The sequence below is a fragment of the Neolamprologus multifasciatus genome, chromosome 20, assembly GCF_963576455.1.
Source record: "Neolamprologus multifasciatus chromosome 20, fNeoMul1.2, whole genome shotgun sequence".
Lineage (NCBI taxonomy): Eukaryota > Metazoa > Chordata > Actinopteri > Cichliformes > Cichlidae > Neolamprologus > Neolamprologus multifasciatus.
Window position 1 is genome coordinate 20,126,654 of NC_140458.1, and position 21,196 is coordinate 20,147,849.

General features: G+C 41.5%; 1 long non-coding RNA gene across 1 annotated transcript in view; it reads right to left on the reverse strand.

Annotated features, from left to right (window-relative positions):
• Positions 1-21,196, reverse strand: part of LOC146494855 (uncharacterized) — a 328,407-nt gene that overhangs the window by 9,437 nt on the left and 297,774 nt on the right. The gene's annotated exons all lie outside the window — the stretch shown is intronic.

Consider the following 21,196-nt stretch of genomic DNA (forward strand, 5'->3'; position numbering starts at 1 on the left):
CTTCTTTAAAGTTTGCATTTTAACAGGATACCTGATTTTATCACTGAAATGTACTGAAACAAATAAAATGTGATTGTAAGCCAAATGAAAGCAGCATTAGAAGCATGCTGACTGTCATTAGAAGTTGCTGTAGCAGGTGCATGAGGAGATAAAACCTATTTCTGTATATGGTAACCTTGAATTTACTTTTGGAGCACGTTTTATATTTCCTGTTTGTAAGCCCCTGCCATGAACACACACAGACAGACAGACAGACAGACACACAGACACACACACACTTTGCATTTCAGCAGCTGAAGCAGATTTGTTCAAAGCTGGACAAGCAGCGAAGCCAAATTGCTGACAGCTGTTCAGATATCAGAGCCTCCCCACCACCACTCTCCTCTGCTCCCATAACCAGCCCTCTCACCCTACATGCATCCTTCCTTGGACTTAAACACACACAAACATACGTGCTATTCTGCCTCCTTACTCACCCTACTCTTCCATCAGGCTCTCTTCCTGGCCCATGCACCCGCTGAGACAGGGTATTGTATCATTATACTACAATGTTGCTGTTGCTGGGGGCTTACACACACAGACACACACATATGCACCCACACCATTGGCTTTCATTTAAGATACATTTATTTCTCTGTGGTGTTTCACAAACCTCTGTTCATCGCTACTGTGTTGTACATGTTATGTTGACACAGAAACAGGCTGCTTATTACATGTCTCCAGGCCCAAACATATCGTGATGGAGATATGACATTAGTAAAGTTCTAGTTTATTAATTTACAGGGTGACTCCAGAAATGAAACCCGATATTTCTCAACAACTGCTGGAGGCTTTTTCTCAACAGTGGAGCATTTGAAAGAAATGATGTTGCTCCTACTTTTAAAGGGAAATACTCTGTAAGATAACGACCCTATTAAAATCAAATCAGGGGACTAGGCTGGCGTTGTAATGGCTCACTTATGTCTGTGCGATCTGGTGTTTTCACTGGGGGTTTATGAGCAGCAGAGACCGAGTCCAGAACTGGTCCAGTCCAGATGATCAGCTGCATATTGACTCAGACCTCAGGGTCACACAGACAGGAATTAATCAATCAATATGCTCACCTCCTTAACGGTCATGTGTTTGTGTTTGCATTTCTTGTGTGTGTGTGTGTCTGTGACTGTATAGATGAGAGGAGTGCTGCTGATGCTCATTAGGGAATCTAAAGCGGCTTTTAATGCTTGATTCAGCAATATTGGCAATCTGGATAGGATGCCAAGGGAAAATGGACAGCAACTGCAGTGTATTTGCAAAGTTTCAGGAAGGAAAAGTGTCTGCTTTGAGACTCTTAAATTATTATGAAAATTGGACTTTTTATAGTAATGGTCTTAATACTAAGGGAAATACAAAAGACAGTCATGTTTCTGATTTGATCCCCTGCCTATTTTCCCTTCAACCTGCAAACATTAAATGTCTTTTTGCACTATCACTTGCAATTTATTTTAGTAATTATTCAAATGATATAAATCAGTCTTCAGTTGTTGCATAGTCCCCCCCCCCCCCTTTAGTTTTCATTTAGCAAGTGAAAAACATGCTGGATCATGTTAAGATTAAGATGACTGACAATGACGAATATGTCAGTTCTTAATCTTCAGTAACATACAGGTGTGCATTCTGAGTCATTATCTGTATGCCTCTGCCAGTCAACGTTGCTGCATTTCACTGAATCAGCGCGTAAAGCATCTCTCCCTAGCCCTCAGAATTCATCAATGCTTCTCTCAAATGATCAAAAACCATTAGGGTTCCAGTGTCACTGGAAACTACATATACTAATGTCATCACACTGCAACCAGTGCTATATTGGTCACATACATTCTGCCTAATGCTTAACCTGCCACTGCTAAGAACGCAAATGGCATTATTTGACATTCTGTTGGCATTCTTACTGTTTCTCACTGAATGTGGATACAACACTACTCAAAGGTCCTGAGCCACCCATCATTGCTTTATATTTTGATAGAAAAATGGGAAATCGCTGCAGCAATTTATTAAATGAATGTGCAAACATATATGGCAGTACAGTGCATGAGGCAAAATTGGACAAACTGAGCTTGAAACTAAATTTTTAATATAGCCTCAACTCTCTTTGTGTAGCTTTATGTAATGTATGTATTTTTTGGTTGTTGGTGCCTTTTCTTCGCTTCTCTGTCAAGATGATTGCACTGCTGCGATAATGTTGAAGTCTCAGCTTTGGGGAGGCCAATCTAAGACTGTGACTGTGTTTATTTTCCTGTCCTTGCCTAGGTATTCTTGAACTGCGCTGACAGTTAGTTTTGGATCATTTACATGCTGAAAACTGAAACCACTATGAATTCAATCCTTTCAGATTGTATTGCATGATGGATCAATGCATGATGGATCCATATTTAATCAATTTTGTGAGAACCCAAAGACCAGTGGCTGAAACAGACTCCACCATCTTTTCCAGATGGCTGTAGATACTCACTGTTGTATCTCACTTCATATCAACTACAATTTAAACTGAAACTTTCACATTTCTCTTTCCCTTCCTAAAAATGGCTTTGTTACAGCCATCTTGCCAAAGAGACCATTTCTAATTAAATAACAGTTGATGGATAAACTGAAAGTCCAGATGCAGCTCTCAAGTACTGTGTTGGGTTCTTGCTGCTTTTATTCCTAGTTCTTAAGGATTAGAATTTCGGATACATTTCTACATTAGTTTTGGGCTGGTAATTGTTTTTTTTTTTTTGTCCTCCAGTTTCCTAATTTCTTTGCTTCCATTTTAAAAACCGCAAATAATACGTCATGTTTTCAGCTAATACCTGCTCTCTGACAATGGCACAAAGACTGGACTGAAAATGAGTGAAAAAGCAGACAATGTAAAAAGAAAATATTTGACAAGTCTTTGGAAAGTCAATGCTATTGCCACAACAATACACTGTTGAAGATCACTGCAAGAATTTCAAGAAAGTCTTGCTTATTGGACAGGCTAGACCAAATACATGACAGTGCTGTGTCTGTTCCAGGGACACAGAGACTTCCAGCACCTGCAGAGATCAGCCTTCACAACCATTTATACACACCACAAGAGGCCATGAGTACAGAGTAGCAGCATGCATCAGTATTCACTCAGCTCTTTTGCCAGGAAATGCTGATAAAATGACATTTTCATAGGAGCACCAGGACATCCCTCACACACAAATACACTGAGGAAGAACAGCCAGCACACACATAGACCTACACATAGAATACGTACAACATAGGGGGAAGCACCCACAAATGTGCACACACACACTCAAACACACACACACACACAATGTTGTCCCGCGCAGCACATCACACCCATTCTACTCAACACGTCCCATTTAATCTGATAGCTGGCTATAGGGAAATGTGGCAGCAGGGAAATAATTAAAAAGTGTGTGAAGGAGACAAAAAGGGACAGAGGACAAGAAGAAAATATGTTAGGAGCAATAATAACGGCAACAAGAAACTGACCCATTCCACTGGTAGAAGAGTTTGTAATAGCAAGGTTAAAGTTATTACAGAAAACATGACAAAATTACAGACTTAGCACAGGCATGATAAACTACATAAGACTCAGACACTGCTCAGTGGAAGCTTTTATGAAGTTGCAGACTGCGGGCAACCTTTTGGGTTGACTGTAGCTCTGGAGATAGAGCAGGTCCTGTACTGATCAGAAGCATTTGTGGTTTGATCCCTGTGTCCCCCAGTATGTATGCCAAGTATCCTTGGGAAAATTACTAACGTCAAAATGCTTTAGATTTATTATTCTTATTCTAATTTTTATATTGGAATTTTTTCTTGGAAAAAGGTTTCCATCCAGTTTGGCATGTCAAATGTATTTTAGCAGCCACTTAGCTTGTTGTAAGCAAGCAACTTTCTGATGTGAATATACATTTACTTCAATTTTTAAATAAAGAGTGAAATTGAGGAATCTGGAGTGAACCCACACAAACACGGGAAGACCATGCAAACTCCACACAGAAAGACCATGGTCTGAGAGGGTAATTGAGCTCTGGACCTTTTTGCTGTGAGGCAACCGTGCTAACCAGCATGCCATTGTGTGGCCCAGAATAAATAACAAACAGGAGAAATATATACAATGAAAAGGAATCTAGACAAATTAGAGAAGTAAAAGAACAAAAAAGGCGCACAACGGAGAACAAACTGCTTGAAAGTAAAAGCAAAAGGACTTAGCCTGAGTGATGAGGGTTACTCAGACCATGGTGAGGTGGGTGGGTAGGTAGGTGGGTAATGTTGGTTAACAGTCCGAATGGCGCAGAGGAAGAAGCTGTTTGTGAGTCTGGAGGGGTGGGACCTGCTTGAACTGAGACTATTTTGCTTTATACACTTAGGGTTGCTTCAAACAATCTGTGAAAGTCCCTTTTGCCTAGTCTTAACTGAAGAGAGTTCATTATTAATTTAAACTGGGAAACTATGCATGTTTGTCACAAATGTAATATAACATTCTCTTGATCTTGCAGATTTAGCAGATTGTGATGTTTATTGCAACTTCAGTGAAACCTGCTATCCCTAGTAGTGAACATCAGTAATATATTTATAATATGGGTTAAATGGCACAATAAATTTATGGCTAGGCATGTACTTTTTGTAATTTATGTTTTTACAAATTAAACTAAAGTATCAAATTAGCCATAATTCTTTAACAGCACCTGCACTAATTATAATAATCAAATGATATATAAGAGTACAACAGTCTGAGGGACATTTTTCTCTGCACTTGTACTTAAGGTATTAATGTAATTTTTACTGAGCCTCACTTTTATTTTTTCGTTTCAAATGCATGGAACTGTTAATTGCAAAGGATATTTTCCCCACATTGTGTTATTTACTTAAAAGAGTCTCCACAACACAGCAAATATTGTAATGTCAGCATGTCCTTTGATGTCTGAAGCTTCTAGGAATTGGACAAATTGTTCTCTTGCCCAGTGGTTCTGTTTTTCCTTGTACACTGGTACCTGTGCCGTACATTTTCTTTATACGGAGCATGTAGCTGTCCATCATTTTCTCGTTTGACTTATTTTCAAGGAGAATGAGACATCTTTAAACACTACAGCTATCTAAAGTAGTGTGCTTTTCACTGTCTTGACCAAATATATGGACAAAAAGCCTGCATCAGCATTCTTGTGTTCCAGGTAAGATTAGCTCATGTGTGAGCAGACATTATAAAATGCTTGCAAAAGGGTGTATAGGCTTTATTGGTTTCTTATAGAGACTTAAAAGTGCCAGACAGGACGAGGACGTGCAGGCTGGACAGGACGAGGTGGCACTGAGACCTCTGGTGCAGATGAAGCGGAACCAGCCCGTGCGGAGGCCTCAGGCAGAGACAAAGCAGGACAGGGTGAGGCAGGACCAGATGGCGGCACGCCAACCGCAGGCGACAGAATTGGTGGTAGCACTGCAGGCGGCAATGTGGGAACTGCAGGAGGTGGCGGTGCAGGCGACGAAGACTGGACGGGCCCCTCGGACCCTCCAGTGGAGGAAGGTTGCTGGACGGGCCCCTCGGACCCTCCAATAGATGGCTGAGGAGAGGAGTGGCGGTGGCGCCGTTTCCTTTGAGACGAGGGAACAGGAACCGGTAGAGAAATGGAGACCTCATCCTCATTCTCCGACCACATAGCCGCCAGGAAAAAGGCAGGTGAACGAGGTCCTGGCGGAAGTCCGTGGCAGCGTTGAGGGAGGTGGAGAGTGTGTGTAGTCCTGGGGCAGCTGTAAAGAAGTGGAGGTGGAGATAGAGAGAGCAAGCTTGCCAGCCCTGACTTTCTCCCTCCAGGTAGCTATGGAGCTGCCCAGCACAGTCTCCGTAGAAAACTGAGTTAGCCGAGGGTTGCTCCGAATGACAGCATCTACTGCACTTAGCCCAACCGCCATGGTCGTCAAATCCTTGGCCTGGGCAATGCGGTCAAGAAGTTTAATCATCCGCTCCATCTCAGCGTTAAACTCAAAGGCTGAAGAGTCTGCGGGGTCCATGTTCTGGTCGCGATCTTCTGTTATGAAACGGCTGTGTGCAGGGAGGAAAAGGACCCAAAGTGCAGACTCTAGAAACAAACGTGAACTTAAATAGCTTTAATGCTCAACTCAAAAGGGTAACAAAACTGCCAAATAAACTTACACTGGCAGGCAGACCAAACACACAGCATGATAAGGGTAGATAACGACCCCAAAAAAATTAAACACAGGGCTTAAATACATAGAGGGAGCAATCAGGGAATGGGCAACAGGAGGGAAACACAGCTGGGGCAAATCAGGCCTAATGAAACAGGGGAAGCAAAACCAGATACATTAACATAAGACATGCACCTCCAAAGTAAAACAGGAATAATAACACAGACTGAACTTAAAGACACAGACTCACAGGCAGGCACTGCAACAGAGGGAACAGAGACGTAAACCACAAGACAGAACTTTTAACAAAGAAACCAAAGACTAGAAATGATAAATAACATAATAAACTTAAAACTCTGGATCAACAACCCAGGCATCCTAACAAAAAGTATCTAACAGCAAACTTAGAAGTTAGCAGACCTGAAAACTGGCAATGCTGAGCATAGACTTTCCTTTTATCCCGTTCAGCAGCATCATTTTGGGCATTCTGAAGATGAGAGGTGATTTTTTGTTTTCCCCTTTCTTAAAAATAGACTATAAAGGTCAGCCTCATCTAGTACCTGGCCTGATTATCTCTTCAAATTAGCTACATTAATTACTGTCTTCTCAATTCTGTCAGCACAGCTGGTCTTAGTCACTGGCTCCTGAGAGTAAAGATCGGACGGAAGTTGCTGTGCACTTTCATAGATTCTGACACAGGAGTACCTCGAAAAGGACTTTATTTACACTTTTGGCAACATTTCTTGTAATTTTGGCTTTGCACTACAACACGATAGAGTAATATGTAAATAGTCAAAAGTATGTTATTAAGTATTTAAGAATTACATCCATTGATATAGACTGCTAAAAAAAAAGGAACACATGAGATCAGTTAATGTGTTAAAAACAAAAGCATGTCAATTGTTCGATGGAAATTAAAATTATGAACATACAGAGGGCTGAAATCAAAGACCTCCCAAAGTAAAAAAAACAATGCAGCAAGCTAATTCATTTTTGTTGAAATTTCATTGCAGCAACTCAAAATGGTCCTCAGTTTTTATGGACCACATGTGTTTGTATGTATGTCTAACAAAATTGGGGCATGCTCCTAAAGAGACAACAGATGCCCAGATTGCAAAACATGCACAACTAAAATAGGAAAATAGGAACATAAATAGTGCCATCATTGCCAGACCTAGCCCACATCTGGTTGACATACACCCTGCCATGACACCAGTCAGTCAGAAGTGCCAGCTTGATGCCAGATCCGGGCCAGACCTGTTTTCTATGATCCTGGGCCACATAAACCAAACCACAATCAGGCCAGATGTGGCATGCCATCACATAGACAGTGCCATCTATTCCAGGCCTGGCCCATATCTGGATGACATACAACTTACCATGCCAGAAGTCAGCCAGCAGTGCCAGCTTGACACCAGATCCAGGCCAGACCTGTCTGCTATGTGGGTGGTGTCATGGGGGATCTCCTGCTATATCTGGACCAGGGTATCACCAAGTTCCTGGACATTCTGAGTGCAATCTGGCGATGTTAGATGGACCAAAAAATAATGTCCCAGAGGTGTTCTGTTGGATTTAGGTTTGGCAAGGATGGGCTCAGTCAGAGGTATCAATTAATTCATTCTCCTGGAACTGTCTGCATACTCTCATCACATGTGGCCGGCCATTATTGTGCTCCAGGATGAACCCAAGACCCACTACACCAGCATAGGGTCTGACAAAAAGTTAAAAGATTTCATCATGATACATAATGGCAGTCAGGGTGCTAAATGGTAAATGGACTGGTTCTTATATAGCGCTTTTCTACTCTGTCCGAGCACTCAAAGCGCTTTATACAGCTAATTCATTCACCCAATCACACGAGCACTTCTAATCTTAAGTGCTAAGTATCTATCTCATACACATTCACACTCTGATGGATGCATCGGAGAGCAACATGGGGTTAGTATCTTGCCCAAGGATATTTGGCATGCAGACTGGAGCAGCCTGGGATTGAACCACCGACCTTCTGGTTAGTGGCTGATCCGCTCTGCCACCTGAGCTACAGCCACCCCAGATACCCCAGTGCTGTTGCCAAGCCAGTAGAGGTCTATGCATCCATGAATATACTTCCCCAGATTTGATTGCTTGGTCCAAATTCCCACCAGTGGCTTGCTAAGGTGCTGACCTCGAGGTGCTGCAGGTCAGCACCTTAATTTGACAAGGCCAAGTGTTATGGCAGCAAAGGGCAGTGCATGAAATTGGACCCAAATGCAGATGCAGATGGTGGCAAACTGGTAGGTTTTTCAATGAGATTGTATTTACAAAGACAAAAGACAAATACTTAAGCACAGGAAACGAGTTGGCAATCTAGTGGGATTCGCAAGCAGTGGATTGAGGTCACGGAAACAGAGGGAGAGAAATGTCAGTGGAACGGTGAGTAATGACGGGGAGGCAAGGCAACTCAATGGATTTTCAGTGGCTTACTTGCTTACAGGTGCAATGTGACACGAGGGAGAGGTGGAACGGTCTGGGTCGTATTCAGAAGGGGTGAGTGTGGATTGTGAATCCAGCCTGAGTGATCAGGTGATCCGAGGAGGTTGTGGCAGGAGGACAGGCAGATGAAAAGCAACAGAAACAGAGCTTGAACCAGTTGCGTGAGATTCAGAGATTCGACCAGCATCCAGATAAGTGATAGCCAGGTTGAAGGCATTGTGGTCAGTGGGAAAACAAGAATGCAATATATCCTTGACCCGGCTACACTATGACCAAACCCTTTTGTGTCATACCTTTTGCTCTTTATATCTCATTGAAACCAGTTTCACCTGACTTTTCCTTGCAGTCCCCCAAATAGTTTTTCTTATAGATGGCTAAGCTGCTCAGGCCACTCTCTATTCTGTAAACCCACTGTATGCCAGTATTCTACAGGGTGGGCCATTTATATGGATACACCGTAATAAAATGGGAATGGTTGGTGATATTAAAGTCCTGTTTGTGTCACATTAGTATATGTGAGGGGGCAAACTCCTCAAGATGGGTGGTGACCAGTAGTTGGAGGCGACTGTTATTGTGATTTGGAGCTGTATCAATAAAACTGAATTGAATTGAAACTGCCTATATAAATCACCACGAGTTAAATTAACCCTCCTTATGGCACCTCAATTACACAACCAGAAGGAAGACCACCATTTCTTGCTCTGATATCTATAGGTCTTTCCTCTATGGCAAGTTTTAAGACCTAGAATGCTCTGGGTCATTAGTGTTAGCCAGAAAAAAAAACAAAAAACTGAATCTCTGGGCAAGCTGGTTGCTGCGCAGTATCAAGGTAGGCCCCTTGTGGAGCAGTGTCCCAGTGGTGCCTGCCACAACACAGGAAAGACAGAAGCTAACACAATCTGTACAGACTGAGGAATTGTCAGCATAGGCTTAAAAAAATGAAGGCTCAGAGGTTGCCTGCTCAGCAATCTTTAACTTAGTTTTCATAATGTCTGGCTTCGAAAAACACAATTCAATCCCTCAATCCTCGTTGTCCACTGAGTTGCTCAAAGCACAGCCCATTTGCTTGTTATCCACCAGAGCGGTGGAGGTGTCTGTTTGTTTGGGTGGCTGGTTTGTCTCTGTATTATCAGAACTTCTTAAAATTAGTAGTTCTGAGTTATTTGATACATTTGGTACAGACTTTACTTCATATGTTTCCTGGTGTATTACCTCTAGTGCTCTTCTATCATTCATATTGTTTTTCATATGTACAGAATCCTGAGGTTACATGGCTATGTAATGTACATAAATAATAATCAATGATAATCAATGATAAATGATTGATGTTGCGTTAAAAGGGGTTTTATTTCTAGCTTAAAATTTTTTTATATCTATGTCTATGTTCTAATTACACTGAAAACTCTCCAAAAACAAACAAAAAAAGAATCAATTTCATCAGTTTCACTAACAACATAAAGCTAAAGAGAGACATGGCATATAGTAAATTAAACCCATAGAATAAATGAGTAGGCAAGACAGGTGTAAAGGGAGTATATATACCCTGACAAGCTGCTGTCCTGCTGTTACCTAACATTAAGGTGACATTGTCCATGGCAGGGTGTCCCGGAGGATTGTACCCACCAACCTAACACACCCCAGCTGCTTTTGCCTTTAAAATCCCTGTCTGTGTCCCTGCATGGCTCTACAGTTTGGGTCTTTCTTTAGCCCTAGCCATTCAGTGACCTATACTGGCAGTCTGTCTTTAGCCATTGCTATTCAAGGATGCATTGGCAGGGAACTTTACTGTTCCAGCATGGTGAAGGCCCTGACAACTGCAGACTATGCCAGCTGTTGCCACCTTTATATACAGCAATATGTCATCTCTTTTCTCAGCTTGTCTCATCTGTCTTTCTCTGCTCTACCATCATTCTTTTCCTCGCCTGCTAACTCTGTCTGTATTTTCTTTCTGTCTTTGTCATCTCTTGCTAAGTTGAGTCTTGTTAGGTTGTCAACATTAATCTTTCTGTTTATCCATCTGTCTCGTCTCTCCCGTTCTGTTTTCTTCGTTCCCTTCCGATACTCTTTCCTCTCTCTTCCTTTGTAACACTCTGACTTTGAGCGTAGGTCAACTATCTTTGACCTGTGTTCCTTTCTTTTTCTTCTCATTCTCCCATGCTCTCTCTCCTTCACCAATTATGCCGTCCCTATTGAGGCAGCAGACTATGTGTCTGCATTCTGTCAGCCTGCACACACCCTGAGTATTAAAAAGGAGCCAGGATCCAGAAGATGAATGTACATCACTCCAGATTAATGAAGTGATTTTCAGGACAGTCTGTATTACTGACAGAATCCTCAAATCACATACACGCAACAACACACACAATAGCATAAGTGCATTCTTGCTCTGGAATTGTTTAAACACTCACACCCAGGCACATGCAAGCACACTCAACCTCCTTTCCAGTGAAGGATAGACCTTTGTGTTAGGACAGGGTTGGGGGTGGGAATAAAGCTACTGAAGAATATGAATGATAAGACATCCACCATAATCGCTTTCTGCTTTTCATTCACCCTGCCTGCCACTCCCTCTCACCTCTGCATCTCCCCATCAACTCATCTCCTGCGTTTTATTACAGTGGGGGTTTCAAACTTTTCTTTTTTTTTCCTCTCAGGGGGACTGTATTTTCTCTCCTAGTTTCCCCTCTGCTGCTTTTGCTGACTGCAGTGCACATTCTACATTATAAGCTAATGTTACAAAATATTACCCTGCTGTTTCTCGCTCTCTTTTTTTCTCCCAGAGAAGTGACCCACTGTGTCATAGTCACTTTTTTTATCCTGTCATTTGTTGGAGAGCTTTTGAAAGGATTTGGCAACACTATTCTTATAATAGCTTTGGATGCTAATTTTACCATAATTTGAAAACGGTTTTAAATCTTGTTGGTGACTCAGATCTGGACCGTAGCCCAGAGTCTGAAAAATGCTACTTTAATGTATGTCAGTCAGATGTGTTTTAACACAGCTATGATGTTTAATGGGTCACTACTTTCCAAAGACTGCCTGTCTACTGTGAGTCACACATCCATTCTGAGAGGATGTTTTTTTTTATTTTTAAAACTACTAATCAGCATAAAAGACCACAAATCTGACATACAGTTGTGGACAGATGTTTAAATGCACTTGTCATGGATACGAAATACAGTTTGGCAATTTGTAACTTAAGCTTTCATACACTACAGAATACAGATACACAGATACGCATACAGAATTTTATTAAAGGAGAAGTGATGTAAGTAAACATGACCCATTCCCATTTTCTTTTCCTTCTTTCAAATATATTTTTGAATGCTGACAATAATTGATATACTTGTATATTTGGGGTGGCTGTAGCTCAGGTGGCAGAGCGGATCAGCCACTAACCAGAAGGTTGGTGGTTCAATCCCAGGCTGCTCCAGTCTGCATGCCAAATATCCTTGGGCAAGATACTAACCCCATGTTGCTCTCCGATGCATCCATCAGAGTGTGAATGTGTGTATGAATGTTAGATACTTAGCACTTAAGCTTAGAAGTGCTGGTGTGATTGGGTGAATGAATTAGCTGTATAAAGCGCTTTGAGTGCTCGGACAGAGTAGAAAAGCGCTATATAAGAACCAGTCCATTTATAAGAACCAGTCCAGTCCATTCGGCTATGTGGATTATAGATTCATTTTAACAGACCCAAGAAACAAGGGAGATAAGGGTGGTGACACACATACATAAAGGCCGAGAATATATACAAGAGATGATGAGGAAAGTGCAAACAAGAGGGCAATACAGCTGAAGAGTCAACTGTCATGGTCCTGTGTTTATGTTTGATTATTTAATATTCTTTGATATAGTATTTTCCAGGTTTTAGCATTTTGTGTTTCTAGCTTCCAAGTTCTTTGTGATTCTCAGGTTTTGTTTGCCTTCCATGTGTAGTATAGTTTTAGTTCTGTCTCCATGTTTAGTCATCTGTTTCCCAGTCGCGTCTCTTGCTCCCTCTGTTTCTTATGTTCAGCCCATCCACGTCCCTGTGTGAGTCTCTGGTTTCCTGTTTTATTGTGATAGGTCCGTGTCCTGTGCGAGTGTATTCTGATTTGCTTCCTCCCTGTCTCGTCATGTCAGTTTAGGTTCAGCTGTGTCTCCCTTCTGTTGCATATTCCCTCATTACCCTCCGTGTATATATTATGTGTGTTTCCTTTGTTCCTTGTCAGGTTGTCTGTGTTTCTTCTGCTGCTCTTCCCCCTGTCTTTCTAGGTTTCAGAGTTCATGGTTAGCTTTTCCAGTTTTAGGTTTTTTTTCATTCCCTTTCTGCTTTTTGTTTTGTAGTGTTTGGTACTGGCAAAAATTAAATTTAACACAAGAACCAGAGGAAAAACATCTATATCTAATCTTTTCGATGTATGGAACTACACTAAAGCAGAAACTCAAAGCAGATAGCAAAGCAAGTGTTAATTTGAGGGAAAAGTGAACCCAACGCTAAAGATAACATCTTTCCGAAATAAGTAACAAAAGTCAAATAAAAATTAAAAAAGGTAAATTACCTCAAAAATAGGTACTTGAATCACTGTTTGGTCCAAAGAATACAAGTATGTAAACAATAAGAAATCCACTGGTGTGTATCTGTGTATGTGTCTGTGGAGACCTGTGTAGCTAGGTTAGAGGCTCAAGGCTACATTAGCCACTATTTGCATAACACACTTATATCTAAGTAAACTGTTTGTAATAAGGCTGCATTGTGGGAAATGTAGGAGGCAGGTGTTTGACAAGGAAGATGGATAGATGGGGAAATTATGTTGCATCAAGTTTGATCTTGTTTTCAAAAGAAAATAAAGTTAATAGTGAGTGAGAATGTTATAGGAGTGAAAAGATAGATAATTGGCCTTCGTTTTAAGAATAAAATACTGGTTCATTTGTCAGACATGGACAGACGTAGATTAAGAGCTGCTAGTGCAATGAAATGGCTACAATACACACACACACACACACACACACACACACACACGCACACACACAGATTATAACACAAGAATGAAGGGGGGCACACTCAGTGCCTCAGGTACTGTGAGCCTGCACTGGGCTATGGTCAGTAACGACAACGAGTGACCGCGGCACCGACAGATGTGCCATCCAAATGAACATCTCTGTCTCTTCGTGTCACCTATCCATCTCTGTTAATCTCTCTTTACTTCCGCCTATTTATGCTCTCACCCTGTCATAAGTCTTTATCACTCTTTCTGCCCACCCCACCTCTCAGACTCACTCCATCACTCTCTCATCCCGCTTCGTCTCTCGCCGTCTGCTTTTGAAGTCGTCTATATCTTTGCCCAACTCTTCGTCAAAGTCAAGGTTTTTTCGCTCTCGCTCAGCTTTAGTCCTCATCAGTTGAGTTTCATTGATGTTTTCCTGGATGCCCTCTGCTTCCCACCAAGGTCTTTCCTCCTGCACCTCCCTCTCTCACCCTTTTGCTCTCTCACACTTCCTCTCACTGAGCCACTTTATCTTCACAGTCACTCCGGATCTGAACAGAAATTAGAAAAAAAAATTGTGATCAAAATATGAAAAAAAAATTGCAATCAAAGTATGCATACTAAAACTGAGGCAGGATTTGACCACATAATACACAAAATAATATTTTTTTTATCATGTTATAAATGCAGAAAAGTAAGACATTTCAGCCATATCTAGGAAGCATTTTATTTTAGGATGGATGCATCTGATTTCTATATCACAGCGTGATTAGACGAACTCAGTTCAGTGAGCTGAAGTAACACTGAGTGTTATGGGGCTGGGCAAAATCCACTGTGGCCTCCAAAATCTGATTGCAGCTGAACCCACTCGTAATTTCAGACAATTTGCATCTTTTATTTCTTGGACAAATGAGTTGAGCGTATGATTATGTTTCATGGGTGCAGGCAAAATGTATCTTAAAAGATGCATGCAGCTATATGCTTGATTAAATCTGTGCTTCTGTTTCCATGTGCTTGCTCTGTTTTTTGTGTGCGCGTGTGCGCATGTGCTACTGGGACACTATAGTATATCTGCATTAGCTGTTTACTGCATTGCAGGCGATCTGTCCCAACTAGCAGGGGTACAGACTCCAAGTGTGAGTGTCTCATCTCGTGGAGTATGCAGACATCAGAATCAGATTCATTACTTACAAAAAATTCCGGCTCTCTTACCCTTTCTTTAATTATTAACAAAGGAGGTGAGATTACAAATGAGCCACAAATTCACAGAGGCATGATGGAAGTGACAGCAGCAATCTGCAAACTTTAACTTCTCACTCAGCATTTCTTTTGTCTGTGGTGATAAATATTTTACCTGAAATACACGTGATGTATTTGTGTGAATTTGAACTCTTTGCTACCTTTGTTTTTTTTTTTTCAAATGTATTGTCTCTGATGTAATTACAGCCTATTCAGACATGCACAAGTATACGTTTATATAGAACTTTTCTTGTTTTACTGACCACTCAAAGAGCTCTATGGTACCAGCTGCATATTATCTTTTTACACATTCATAAAGCATTTTTTTCAATGTCATTAGACACCTTGTATGTATACCTATGGCAAATTTAAAATCACAAAAGTCTTAGTGAGGAAGCAGGAGTTTCAGAAGGAGGCTCACACAGACACAGGGTAACCGTGCAAGCAGCCATGAAATGCAGTTTCATTCAGTCACGAGAAGAGTCTGTGAGTGCACATGCCGCTTGTGTGAGGTGTCCCAAAAAGTTGATTCTGTTCATCTGGATGTAGCGTTCTCATCCAAGTAAGAAAGTCTTCAGTGACGAAATGTTTCTCTCACTTAAAGTCCAGATGAACAGAATCAACTTTTTGGGATTTCCTTACCTGGATGATTAAGCATGCATCAAGACCTCTGTGAGATGCTTACCTTGCTGAAAACAGAAACATTATCAGGAGGTGACGTGGGACTCATAAAATACAGTATTTCATAACAATTTCATTTTTAAGCTGATTATAATCATATTTCATCCAATTTTTATGTCCAGGTGACTATTAAAATTGAGTTAATTTAGTTAATGCTTTAAAATTGTCGAGGTTCCTGAGTCTCTCATGCTAGCCTGCCTTTTGTCTCTCTCTCACTCTCTCTTGTTTTAGCTTGCACTCGATAAATGATCACCCCAATGCCAAAATGCCAGCTCTGCTAATTTCCTTTTTCTCTCTGTGTCTAAACTGTTGTAACCCAAAAGGACCATAATGACTCAGTGGGCTGCATTTCGCCTTCTTTTATTTTGGCGCAATCACACAGTCTGCTCTTTGCACTTTGCAATTTGCACTTTCCAGCGCACACTCTCTTCTGGTCTTGGGACGAGTGCAGGATGCAATGGCTGCTGTTTTGTCCATCTGTGGACACATCTGCCTGCCCCCCAAGTGGTACCCCAGATACTGTACCCCGTCCATCCAACCGCACACTTCTTCGGGTTGGCTGTGAGCCCCGCTCGCCTCAGGTACTCCAGGATCATGACCACCCACTGCACATGCTCCGCCCAGGTGTCTCTATTGATGATGACATCATCCAGGTAGGTGGAAGCATATGCAGCTTGTGGCCACAGCACCTGATGCACGAGACACTGGAAAGTGGCTGGGGCTCCGAACACATTGAACAGAAGGCCATTTTTTCCTTAGACTCTGCAGACAAGGTAATCTGTCAGTAGCCCTTGGTTAAATCCAGTGTCGTGAAAAGCTCCTGCACCGGGTGCCTACCCGGTGCAGGAGCTTTGTCGACCTAGGGTATGGGGTAGGCATCAAACTTTGACACTTCATTCACCCTGTGATAGTCCACACATAACCACTGAGACCTGTCTTTCTTCTACTACAAGAACTATGGGGCTACACCAAGTGCTGTGCGACTCTTCTATTACTCCCAGCTTTAACATTTCCGCCAATTACTTTTGCACAATTTGTGTTTTTGTGCTTATGTAGCCTATAGGGCTGTGAACGCACCATCTTGCCAGACTGTGTTTCAAAGTGATGCTCCATGAGAGTCGTACGTGTCACAGTCCTGGGTCTGTGAACCAGTGTTTTGTGTTTTAATTATTATTGATCTTTGATTTCATTATGATTAATCATTGCTAGTTCCTTGGTTTTTGTTTTTGTATTTCTAGCTCCCTAAGTTCTTTAGTATCTTCTGATTTCTACTCTGTGTTCTGTTAATGTACCTTCCCTATGGTACATTTTTGTAAAACCTTTTGTATTAAACCTGAAAGTCTGCACTTCAACTTACAATGTGATTGTGTAAAAGTGACAAAATTTTTAAAAAAAATTCTGTCTCTGCCCCAAACATTATGGATGGAACACTTTATTTTCTACTCTTGGTATGATGTAGATGAGAGAGGATATTCCTAATATGGTTATATTAGGATCAGAGATCTGTGAGCACAGAAACTTGCCGAATCTTGGCATCAAATCTTTTTATTGAGTCCACAAAGAAAAATATGGAGCTGGAAGTGGGTCCACATTAAGGCTGGATGATATCCACATGCAGAATATCATAACTACCACAATATAGATTTCTCATTATGAAGCTGTTGTAGAGCTCTGTCTGAAAGAAACAGGAAAAGTCTTTGTAGATGGATTTGTGGATCTTTTGGGCCTCGGCATGCATTGACAATGGAGTGATGTGATCTTCAATGCAATAACAGACTAGAATGGATAGGATGGGGCCCACAAATTGAACTGTGTGAAAAGTGATAATAAAATCTGTTTCACTGAGTAGAACAAAAATCACCTGGGTACAAGGTTACATAGGCATTAGGCACGGGTTTGCTGAGACTTCATATTTTCTATGGCTCTTTGCTACATACAAATATTTATAGACATTAATATTCTGAGGTAAATGTGCACACAGGGAAGTGCAGTGATGGATGGTCTGGTTTCGTCAAATTCTCTTCTTCATGCATGAGTAATTGGCCTCTGTACTTTCTAATGTGGAATGCTGGCAGTATAGGGAAGGAAGGGGTGGATGAAGAGCAGCATGCATGCAACCACACAATTGAGATACTTAGGTAATATTCATTTGGTCTTTTGTCTTATGTTTACGTTATGCTCTAAAGCTTCTGTCATCATAAGTTAACTAATTTGATATTTTGAGTTTACCTGTAATGTATGACAGCACTAAGCTATAGCCCAAATGGTGGCATAGACTTTGCTTTGCATTGTTTGTTATTTTATATAGGTATATGTTATATTGATTACCTGACCTCCGCTACAGTCCTTCCTGGTTTGGCTGAAAGAGGAGGCTGAGGGTGGAGCTGGTTTAAATGCAGAAGCCAATAAAGTGGACTGGGCCATCTATTGTGATCATGCAGGGGGAATGGGGTTCTTCTTGAATGATGGTTAGCTGTTTCTCTTTAGTTTTCACCTTTGGTGTATATAATGGTTTATTCATTTGCTATATAACTGGAGCTGTTTCTCATTTGGGCAGGTCAGTTTTTTGAGTTATGTTTTTGTTAAGTGACTTTTGAGTAGCGTTCTGTTAAGTTAACCTCTTTTATGGGCCCACTTGGTTCTTAAAAACTTTATTTTTGTTATTTTGAATTTTTGTAATCATCTTGTCCTTTTTGGGGGTATAATAAAACCCATTTTTTTGAAGATTACATTTGTGCCTGTGTGTTCCTGGCTGCTTGGATCATGACAAGCAGAATAACAGTCTTGAGGCAATAGACAGGAAAAAAATAGACATGGAGCTAACAGTTCTGCCTTATCGCGGCCAAAGGGACCGATGTTGATTCATACGCAGTTAACTGGCTGATAACAATTCCCTCTTACCAGTTACTCCTTCAACCTCTCCTTCCACCCTCGCCACCCATTCTCTTTCTGGTCAACCCTGGATGTGATTGAGTTTTATTCTAGTTTTTGCTTCATCTATGTCTCCTGATTTATGAGCCTTTTCCTGTCCTCTATGTAGTCTGTCTTGTCCTCAGTGTTTTACTTTCAGTCATGCCTGTGCGTCAGTCTCTCCCCGTGTTCCATGTTCTAGTTGTCAAGCTTGTGCTGTCATGTCTACATGTTTCCATGTTTCCTGTTTTATTTTGAAGAGTCTTCCATGTTCATTGCGTTTAGTTTTACTTTTCCCTGTGGTGTCATGATCATTTGTGTCATCTGTGTCTCCCCAGGTGTTTCCACTTCCCCCATTACCCTCCTGTGTATTTAAGTCCTTTGCCTCCTTCTATTCTTTGCCGGGTTGTCTGTTCATTGTCATGTCAGGTCACAGAATTTTTGCTACTCCTCAAGTTCATGCTCATGTTTAGACTTTTTTCATATTTACGTTTGCATGTTGCTGTCCAGTTTCAAGTTCTTGTCTCTTGTAATTGTTGTCATAGCTAGTTTAGGTTTTTCCCAGTCTAGGTTTTAGTTTAGTTTCACCCTGCCTTGTTTTTCTGTTTTTGGACATCAGCCCGAAATAAATGGCTCGTTATTTGTTAAAGATTCAGTTCCGTCTCTCCCTTGTCTGCTTTTGGGTCTGCTCCATAAACACACCGGCAATCCCCACCATGACAGTTTTATCAGCATTCGACCAGTGTCCAATCTACAACCTGTTTATGTACTTCAACTGAAATAAAAGACTATACCACAAAACTGGCATCATGGCACCTTAAAATTGCTGGTGCCAAAGTTGAACCGACTGACATCAAATTGCTGTTTTGATTATTCAGTGCCTTCATTGGTTCTTATGTCGTTTTAAAGTAGATTTTTTGTCATTCTTTTTCTAATTTTGGTTCTGTGTGATGTCAGTCAGAGCACATATCCCTATGTGGTCATCCTGGGCACACAGCTCTCATTATTATCATTGGGCAGGATTTTGGATGTTTGTTAGTGGGGTGAGGGCTGGTGCCTCCATCATCCAGTAAACTCGTAAGGATACGGTCCTTAGGAATGGTGACAATTTTAAATGCCTTACTATTTTATTCTGGATGGTCCTTGATCATAGACTTCTATAGGTCATACCTGGAAAAGCCTGGTAGGTCACCAGGGGGTGTGTATTGAGGTGGGGGTAGTGTTATGGTTGAGCGGGGTTGGGCTTTTGTCTCCTTCCTTTCTCTCTTTTTTACTCTTCTTTTTCTCTTGCTCTCAGATGGAGTTATGAACTGGTCCTTTAAGAATCTGCCAGATCATTGTCACCATAATGGTGGTAATTAGGCCTCCCTTGTTACAAACTAGCTTCTGTGTTTCTCAACCAGTAGCAGTTTTGCCTTATTTATTCAGTAGTCTGCCTGAATCCTGGGTGAACCTTCCCAGGTTCCTGACTTGTGTAGCTTTGAGCAGTTTAACAGACACTGAGTCAAACAGTTGGACTTTCATCGCTCCATATAGGTATTTAGCCTGCCCACCAATAGCTCCAAGGCGAGGTTCGAGGAATCAGCAAGTAAGGGTTCAAACTACAGTTATAAATCAAAGACTTATCAGCTCTTCCTGGATACTGCTGACATCCTCTGTCTTCTTTGACAAAACTCTAGCCCCACTTTAGTAGACATAACACCCTCTCAAACTACTTACCTGCTCTGCATTGACATCTTTTACCAGTTGAATAAATCTTTTAAACCTGCTCACTGTGTCTGATTTTCAGCTGAACATGACATCTCACTAAGCTCCACCCATCTGCTGTTCAAATCTTTGGTTTGCAAGTGGCTGACAATCTTGCGAAAGTCAACGTAAATGAAAATGAGTTAAAACAGTTTGTCTCTGACAATAGCCCAGTACAAGACAAATTGACAAGAGTGTACTATGCAAAACTATCATCTCAAGCTACAGTGGGTTTGAGCTTTCAGAACCACATATTTACTCAGATATGAGACAAACATGTTCAGATTAACAGAAAATGGGCAGATGTCTGAAAGGGCCCTCTGATACTCACTCATATCGCACACACACCCTCACACACACACACACACACACACACACAGATGTATGCATAGAGCTAGAGATGCTATAAGCCCTACAAATTGGTGGGGTCTATTTCAGTCTCCTGTGAAAGTTTAGTAAACTCAGCTGGCCTTTTGGCCCATATCCTCTGCCTTATCCTTATCTTGTGTGTGTATGTCAGTGTGTTAGTCTGTGTGTGTGTGTGCATGCGTGCGTGCATGTGTGTGTGTGTGTGTGTGTGTGTGTGTGTGTGTGTGCGTGCGTAGCACACAGCCAGCTACATCACAGGCTGACAGAGCCCTTTCCTTTTATAGCTGCCCCCCGAGTAACCAGGCCTGAAAAGGGAAGAGGACAGGGGACAGACACTGTGTCACATTCTCACACACACCTGCTCAGTAAGACACACACTTATATACACTCTAGCACACAATGTCCAGTGTATTGATACGCAGATGCACAGAGCTCTTGTGCTTGCGGTAGTTTAAATGTACACATATGTAGGAACCTTTTAATATCTATAAAAACATGTACACAAAAATAGCAATACATAAAGTATACTGTACAATCTTTGCAGAACACACATGCACACACAAACAGGCCAGGCACATTCATGTGGCTGTAACAATAAAGGTGATCTCTGCTCTGCATTAGGCTGAGATATACAGTTCCTCTTCATGCTGCTGATGTAC